Source organism: Sceloporus occidentalis, unplaced genomic scaffold (assembly GCF_023333645.1).
Source record: "Sceloporus occidentalis isolate IW3139 unplaced genomic scaffold, rSceOcc1.0.p SCAF_6, whole genome shotgun sequence".
Taxonomy (NCBI): Eukaryota; Metazoa; Chordata; class Lepidosauria; order Squamata; family Phrynosomatidae; genus Sceloporus; species Sceloporus occidentalis.
In genome coordinates, this window is record NW_028316986.1 from 124,014,058 (window position 1) to 124,022,948 (window position 8,891).

General features: G+C 39.7%; 1 protein-coding gene across 1 annotated transcript in view; it reads left to right on the forward strand.

Annotated features, from left to right (window-relative positions):
- The window catches only part of HTR1B (5-hydroxytryptamine receptor 1B), a 74,976-nt gene extending 68,732 nt beyond the window's left edge, over positions 1 to 6,244 (forward strand). The window contains exon 2 of the mRNA XM_089530884.1: positions 6,225 to 6,244. The gene's annotated coding sequence lies outside the window, so the exon portion shown is untranslated. The remainder of the gene's footprint in view (positions 1 to 6,224) is intronic.
- Positions 6,245 to 8,891: the final 2,647 nt, after the last annotated feature.

The window sequence follows — 8,891 nt, forward strand, 5'->3', positions numbered from 1 at the left end:
CCAACACTTTATATTGATTTGTATTCAGTGAATTGAAAAACCACAGAACACAGAGATTAGCATTCTACTTTAGAATCGTAATATACTCTGTTGATCATTTGGGGTGCCAGCCAGGCAACTCATCATCATTTCTGTTAACTCACGTTAAAAAAACAACACACTTATCTTTCTTTTCCTTGCTCCCATTCCTGGGGAAAGGGAAGGAGTATCACCAATGGTGGGGTGGGTAGAGGTTTTATCTTTCTATGCTTTTACAGTGGAGTTGTGCCTTATGCAACGGATTCGTTCTGGGACACACACACACACACACACACACCGTGTACGGCGAATTCCGCCTATACTCGAGCCCTATTAAAGTGAATGTGGCTCATGCTCGCGGTGGCATGGCGTATGCACACTGTGGGCATGCATGCCATTGAATTAATAGCAGCACAGCTTCCATGTAAACCAGAAGTCGCGTATGGCACGCCCGCATATGGAGCGGACGCACTGTACTTGAAACAAGCTGCACAAGTCTCTACATTTGCTTGCTGCATCAAAAAGGATGAACATATTAGAGCAATGTGATATGCTACCTGCTGCACACCCAAAATCATTCTCTGAGCTTGATAAAAGCTTTAAAAATCTTATTTTGTCCACACATATTGCAAAACAGTGGCATGATGCTCCTGAATACAATTGGAAGTAATGAAACATAACTTCTGATCATGTCAAATGGTGACTGCAGTGGTATGTTATATCCCTAATGGAGTTGGTTGGTGCTGGAAATGGCTATCTGCCTCCAAGCCTGTGTCCACCCCTGCTGCAGTGTACAAAGTATATTAAGCCCCTAGACCATACTAACACATCACTCAAGTTGGCTCATATTGTCTAGTTTAGCCAGCAGTATCCAGGGTCCCATTTTGTTCTGAGTGGGATGTGACCCTAGTTTTCAAGTAAATGATGGGAGAGCGGACTCCTATGCCACTTCATATATTTAAGGTAAGCCTTGGCAATGTTGCTCCTTGTCCCCAGTAAGCCCCAGCTTTAGGGGGAGGGTATAATAAAGCAAACCAGTACAGTCAGCCCACTGTATCAGCAGGATATCCATACATGGATTAGAATTCCCATGGATTGCCCTGACCCCATATTAACCAATGGCAATGTGAGCCTATGGGTGCAGGCATCTCACCATACACTTACTAGTATGACTTGAGCTTCAACGGTTTTTGCCATTGGTTTTCATGGAAGGGCCCAGAATCAAACCCTTATGGATGGAAAGGGCCAACTGTATATTAAACATTACAGCACAAGACGTAGTTTCCTCATGTACCCTACAGAAAAAAAGGCATTAAATTGGACAGAGGACAGCACTGGCCCTTTTTAGCTGGGAAAGAAACATTGTTACAGTGTACTCACAACATATGCGGGCGTGCTTTACGCGGCTTTCAGCATACGCTGAAAGCCGCATGGGGAAGAAGGGGCGGTGTGTCCCATAGGGATGAAGGGGGCATGCGTCTGTGGCGTGTGTGCACTGCTGTGCTGCCACGCCACTGTGTGCACGTGCCCCATTAATTTAAATGGGGCTCGAGCATAGGCGGTATTTGTTTTACGTGGGGGAGTCCAGAACGGATCCCCATGTAAACAAAGGGCACTATACTTGTAACACATTATCTCCAAGCTTTGATAAAACATTGCTTGGATTAACAAATATAGTGATTATAACTAAATGCATCTATAGGAGTCTAAGTTCATTTCTGCTATGGCTGTACTTCTGAAGCTAGGGTCCCATCCTGGGTGCTATACTGGGGAAAAGATGAAGATCAATAAGTCACTTAGTCATTTCTCATTCATGTGCCAGTTGTGGCACAACACCATAAGCATAAACTTCAGCAAGAGAATGCTTGTCATTAATATCAGTACATGAGGTTTAGGGTTACATACCGTTGACCAGAGAATTATGACCACATAAGCAAGGCACTTTACACCTAGAGAACAATTGTCAGAAATAAGAAATAACTAGTGTCTAAAGAGAGGTGATAAATATGAAGAAATGGGTTACTAGTAACATCTCTTCTTAGAGTCCTTACAGTTTCTCTGTATCAGAACTCCACAATGAAATGACCTTCACCTCCTCTTGCAACTAAGGTTGGAATGACAGCAACCCCATTCAGGTGAGCAAGGGAAAGGGGTCAAGAAAGGGAAAATGGCTGACCTTTGTGGGGTGAGGGTTTGTTAACTTAAAAGAGGATCTTGCATTTCATTGATCCCTTCCTACTATCCTCTGCTCCCACAAATATACAGGGTGCACAGGGCACCTGGATGGCCATGGCCACAGAGGTTTACCACTGTCCACTCTTACCTCCATATAGGGATTCATGTGCAGACTTAACAACCTTTGCTTATTCAGCAGGTGGTAGCCGTATCATCAACAGTGCAATCAATAAAAACAAACTTATAACCCAGTCAATACTTATGAAACTGCTACCAAGATGTAAGTAAGTATATATTTTTCAAGGTTTACTATTCCTTATGACCAAGTAGCATACAGGAAGTCAGAGAATGAGTGAATAAAATAGACAATCAGGAGTTTGCTGTGCTTGTCATATGTTAGCACTTTAAATAGTAATACCTCTTTGCAAGGGCTTTGTGTGGGAGGGGAGGAGGGAGGTGGGGAGGGAAGGATCTCTTATTAAAAATGAAAGGTTGAATTACAGTTGCCTGAACATTTAGCAACTTAAAAAGAAAACTTCACTATTTAACTACAGAATCAAAATTTTGCTTGCAAATTATTTGTTAGCTTCTGAATGAAACAGTGTTGGTTTAGAGATAGCTTCCCAGAGTTAGCTCCTTTTCTGGGAAAGAGGAAAACTAATTCAATTAAGATTCAGTCTCCTTTAGTAAAGTTCACAAGTGGAAGCACTGAATCTCTTGGGGTCTCTCTGAGACTAGTTTTAGCAAAGTAAGGCTAACTTCATAGCTATGTAAAAACTTTAGTAATTACATTTAAAAGTACATTCAAACCTATGATGCACTGCCTAAGCTCTGCTTAACTACAGAGCTAACTACAGAAAAGTTTCAAGAAGAGGAGCAACTCAACACAGCCCACACTCACTATCTTGAGGGAGGAGGAAGATAGAAGTGATTTATATGCTTGCAAACACACTTGGATGTTTTTCTGATCACATGGTATGTTTGCTTACATACAGTCCTACAATGAGTGACTGAGCCAATAATGGGGAAAATTCTAAAGACAGAATGTGTAGGGTAGAGGCATGTAGGAAATCCTTACTATCTAAAGCCCCATTGCCATAATAGCAAATGTGTGAAGGGATTAATGCTTGGTTGGGGAGCATTTTTCAACCAATAGTAAAGACTTGCATATCACATGGAAACTTTGAGGATTAGCATGGCAGTTGCTGCTTTGATTTGGCATGAGAGCTTCTATAAGATGAAAACTCCTACACCATTGGCTCACCAGTGGAATTTTATTATTTTTTTAAATGCCATTTTTGCTTTCATGAAAAGGAGGTGTATCAAATGAGAGGGAAAGAAATAGTGAAGCAAAGAAACTCTAGCGTTTATTTCAGACAAACAGAGAGGGAAAGAAATGCTGGTATGTACTTCAGAGGAATGGCTATGAGGAATGCTTTGATATGCTAAATTCTTGTATTAACTAATTTTTCTTTCACCACAGATCTATAATTTAAGGTTCAGTCTAAAAGTCACTGACTGAAGCTGGAAAACTTGCAGTGAATCTGCTCTGTGAGTCATCTTATCTATTCACTGTCCTGCGGCAAAGTATCCTGGACTTCAAGATCCTGTCAACACACACATTTCAGCTAGCTGTTAAATGCTCCAAGGAATGTTCAAGGCAACCATAATGTTAAAAATGCTGGAAACCATATTCTATGAGGAGTGGCTTAGGGAGCTGGGTATGTTTAGCCTGGAGAAGAGAAGGTTAAAGGGTGACATGACAGCCATATTTAAATATTTGAAAGACTTGCCATATTGAGGGTGGAGCGAGCTTCTTTTCTTTTGCTCCAGAGACCAGGACACAGAGCGATGGATTCAAGCAAAAGGAAAAGCGATTCCCTCTAAACATTAGGAAGAATTTCTTGACAGTAAGAGCTGTTTGGCAGTGGAATATGCTCCATTGCAGAGTGGTGTAGTCTCCTTTGAGGATTTTTAAACAGAGGCTGGCTGGCTACCTGTTGTAAGTGCTTTGATTGTGTACACCTGCAGGGATGTAGCCAGAATTTTGGGAAGGGGGGGTCCAGAATAAGTCCCACCATTATAATGGGACTTGAGTGCAGCAATGCAGCTGCGCACACCATTCATTGTATCTAACACAAGGGGGGTCCAGACCCCACAGACCCCCTCCCCCTTGGCTATGTCCCTGACTCTTGCACGACAGGTTGTTGGACTGGAAGGCCCATGGGGTGTCTTCCAACTCTGTGTTTCTCTGAGGTGGCATGAGACCTATATTGACTTTGGCTTTATAATTCCAAAGCTGATCAAACCTTTTGAACAAGGGCTTCACTTCTGAGGTTCTCCTACCCTTTCAGTCAACCACATGAGACTTGAACACCAGTAGTGGTACAGCTTATTCTGAGGCACAGTTGTGTATGGCCTGCTATTGTGTGGAGTATGTAAACTGGAATATTACTCTAACATTGGTTTTAGAAGAGGAATAGAAATGAATATAGATCTGTGACCCTTAGTAAACCCCAATGAAAACTGTAAAAGATTGAAAATAATCTTCTAGTGATTCTTTCTTTTAAACCAGTTGATCAGAACAGGTTTGTGACCTTATAATAAATTTGACCAGAATTTGAACTGATGTTAGATGGAATCAAGTGCTAACCTCACCTCCATGAATCCACAATGGACCAGGGAGGGCACTTTCTCAGGGAATGTTTAATTTATCCAGATCTAAGCAGGCGGGGAAAAAATCCACATAGTTTATAATCTTGTTTTTCCCTAAAATATTATGCACCCTTTCAGTACTTATTACAGAGCTGCCTTCTACTTGAGCTGCCTTCTGCTTGGCTTGAGAAGCAATGCGTTTAAACATCATCACTAGATTCAATGAATAAACTATGCTTTGCTTCTTTTTGCAAACCAGTCTCTTGTTATTTTAGCTGGTTCATTCAGATTTATGATCACTTACCCAATTTAGCTTGGTTTAACAGTTGTTGCAAGATACATAACAGGAAAGTGGGTTAGATTAGGATGAAAATATGGCCACCCAATCTGAAGTCAGCCTTTCTCTTTCTTCTATCTGTCTGTCTGCACACTTTAAACCAGGAAATACATTGCTCTCTAGATGTTATTAGACTACAGCTCACACAGTCCCTTACTATTGGCTATGATGGCTTGGAAATAGGAGCTACAGTCAACAGCATCTGGAAAGTAACAAATTATCCATTTCAGAGTATAAAAGCATAAAACTCATTTACTGTGGAATAATCTTATACATTTTAATTAATGCTGATTAACATTAAAACTGGCTAAAAGTTATAATGAATTCTAATAATAGTAATATATCCAAATATATATGTTCCCTTTCCATCTTTATAAAAGGTGCACAAAACAGGAAGAAAGGATTGTATGAATTATTCACTGAATAGAAAAGAAATAAATTCCAACTTTCCTGGAAAGATTGTGAAAATTGTCACTACTGAGGACAATTGTACTATCCTCAGCATGAGAAGGAAACAATACTCCAAGCCTTGATCTGAGTTGGTAGCAATGATTATGGTAAACTGTTAGAGTAGGATTTAGGTGACTACAGATCATATCCAAAGAGCTCAAAGTTACTAAGTTGATATTCATTTTTCCCTGAGAAAATTATTAGATGTAAATTGATAGCCTCAAGTCTCCAGAGATGACCCCAATTCTACAAACATCTACTCAATATCGGCTGGCAGTACCTCCTTCGGCCATTAGATCTTCTTAAGTGTAATTCTTTCAGTCTATCTGAGGGTGGCCACTTACTTGTAGCCAGAAAGTGGGGAAATGTGATGTAAGAAAATGCTACTGATTAACATAGATGCTGCATGTGCTAATTTATTTCGATAAATACAAATTTTGAAATAATTACTGTAATTAACAAAATGCATCTCACCAAAGCAAGGAAGAATGTGACTCGCTGTCTTGGGTGCCTGATTAGTGTGTTAATGGATAATGGAAAACTTCAACAGCCTTGGTCTCCCTCCCTTATAATTTTTTATCTTTTTAAGGGAAACAAGATTGAATAGACCTTCAAGTTAATGTCTTCAACTGTAAGACTGCCCTCTCTGGAATAGGACATGTAGACCCTTATCCTGAGAATTCAACACATTTCTGGACTCTCCCATAGGTGGAGGAGAGGTAAGTGGTAACTCGAGATATGAGACAATCTTTCCACTTGTGGTATGTTGTTATTAGATGGCTTTTCTTAGCTAATTTTCCCTAGTGCCAGACTTGTTATTCTTTTAACACTAGAGGTTTTGTTCAGCTGTGTTTTTAGAATCTGATTGTTCATGCTGTTCCTCCACTTCATTGTTCACCCTGCTTACATGGTGGTGGTGTTTTTTAAAATAGGGTTTTCAGAGTTTTATTAAACAGTTTTTATAGTTTTATACCATCCAGCTTGAACTAGCTGTCAGGAGAGCAGGGGCAATTCCTGATGGAGACCTACTAGTGATAGCCATTTCTCAGCATGCTAGTTTCAAATACAAGCAGGAGTTTTATCAGTATTCTTCCTGGTGGCCCTTTTTGCTCATAGGCAAACATTTATATTAATAAAATAAAAAATAAATCTGGTTTGCTGTTTTCATGCTTCTCAGTGAATGTGGTCTGATTGTTTTCCTGCTCAGTTCTTCTCCTTGCTCTTCCACCTTTCCTCCACTTCAGAAGCTGAAATGCTGTATCCCCTTGTTAAGAGAACATTCTTTGCATGTGCTCATGAACACTTTGTACATTCAGCAGTTGTACCAGGTGTACAACTATAATTTGTTTTATTCTTTGTTAAAATAAAATGGAGATCAAATAGCATTTGTGAGCTCTGCTAAGCAAAGGATTTTGAAGGACAGACCTTGTGTGAGACAGTAAATTGAGCTGTTGGCCTTACTTGCTTGAGTATTAATGGTTAAGATGCTGTTGTGGCTCTCAGGAGACTAGGATTAATTTCTTTTTACCAGAGACTCTTGAATGGCTTTAGACAAATCCAATTAGTTATTGTTCCTCAGTTCACCATCTGTAAAATGGAGATAATAATATTCGTCTCACTCACAAAGTTGTGGTGAGGATAAACATCTCGAAGCCCTTGAGACATTCAGAAACTACAATGACAGGAGAAATATAAATGTCATACAAACCATCCATCCAGTCCAAAAAGAAGAAGAAAAATTTGGAAGCTTTAAAACAGAGAAATGGAAAGGAGGAACTGAACAAATGTGGACTGCACATTTTTGATTTATGAGCACAAGAAACCGGCTTTCTTTATGGGTCATATTAAAAGCATGGGGATCTATGGTTTTAATGCAGGAGAGCACTGTTTCCCAAACAATAGTTTCTTTTGATTACTTTTCCAATTCCCTAGGGCAGCAAAATATTGAAGGACATTATAAAATTCAAGAAGCACTCAAGGAAATGAAAAACATATTAGAAATTGTTATTATCATGGTTACAATAGAAGTAGTCAGAAGCAAATAAGGGAACAGGAAGGGTTTTCCTTCCCCCCTCCCTTCCCCTATCTTGACTTACATCTTTTGAACAAAACCAATGTGTAGACAACAAGAGCCTGCTCTAATAACAAAAAATGAAGGGGGAGAAGAAAAAAAAGGAGATGCTGAAATGAAATTCTTGACATTCCAATCACTCTCTGTATGTAGCAAAACCATTTTTCATATAAATGCATTTTGGAGGTGGCTCTAATGAATGTTTTAAACTGACTCATCCAGTATATTTTCACAGTGATGGGAGCATTTAAATAGCCATTTTAAAAAATTGTGCTATTCTGAAGAGAAGCCTGGGGATGACCAAAAAACAAAACAAAACAAAACCCAAGTCAATTGAGGCCAGATTGATTTTAAAAAGTAAAGGATAACTTCTTATCATAAGGACAACCTTAATTCAGGTAATTTATCTTGTCAGAGCAGTCTTTCAAGAGCCTCAGAGATTTAAACTGGATTGTTAGCTCCACCCGCTCTGCAGATAACCATGGAAATTTAAATTTCAGAACATCTAACAGAGAATTCTCAGTGAACTCTACAAACTCCCATTCCTGGGGTTCTTTTGGGGAGGTCTTGATAGATAAACTGGCATACAACTGAGCCAGGTTTATAGGGCAGATTTTCCTTGACAGTGTTTTAGATTTATTCATTCCCATTCGTAACTTCCCCTCTGGCATTTATAACGTAGCTTCCTAGACAGTCTAAACCTTTCCCTATTTGGACATTTTAAAGCCCATGAAAATAGAATTGCATGAGGGACAGATGTTGCATGAGCCAAAGCTTGTGAAATAATTTTTTGTAGTGTAACTTGTGTTACTTGTTCCTTGTTCATTATTTTTCATTATGCAGCTTTGGAGGGGGTTAGACTTGACAATGAAATGGCATAAAACTTGGGAAATTCATGTTGAAGTGTTCCTAAAAATACATTTTTGAAAAGCTGACTTTTAAAAGTATCTAGGGACTTGTTATACTTCACCCCAGTAAGTGACTAATGGGCTGTGCCGACCAGCCATTAAGGGCGGCTTGGGGGCAGAGTCGGGGCATGGCATCCACATGATGCATGCCTCAACTCTGCCCCCATGGTGACATGATGTCATGCACCGTACCACATGGCGTGTGGCATCCCTTTTTTTTAATTATGGGTAATCATTCCATAGATTTTCCACTAAAGTGCAAGAAGTGCCCAGTTAG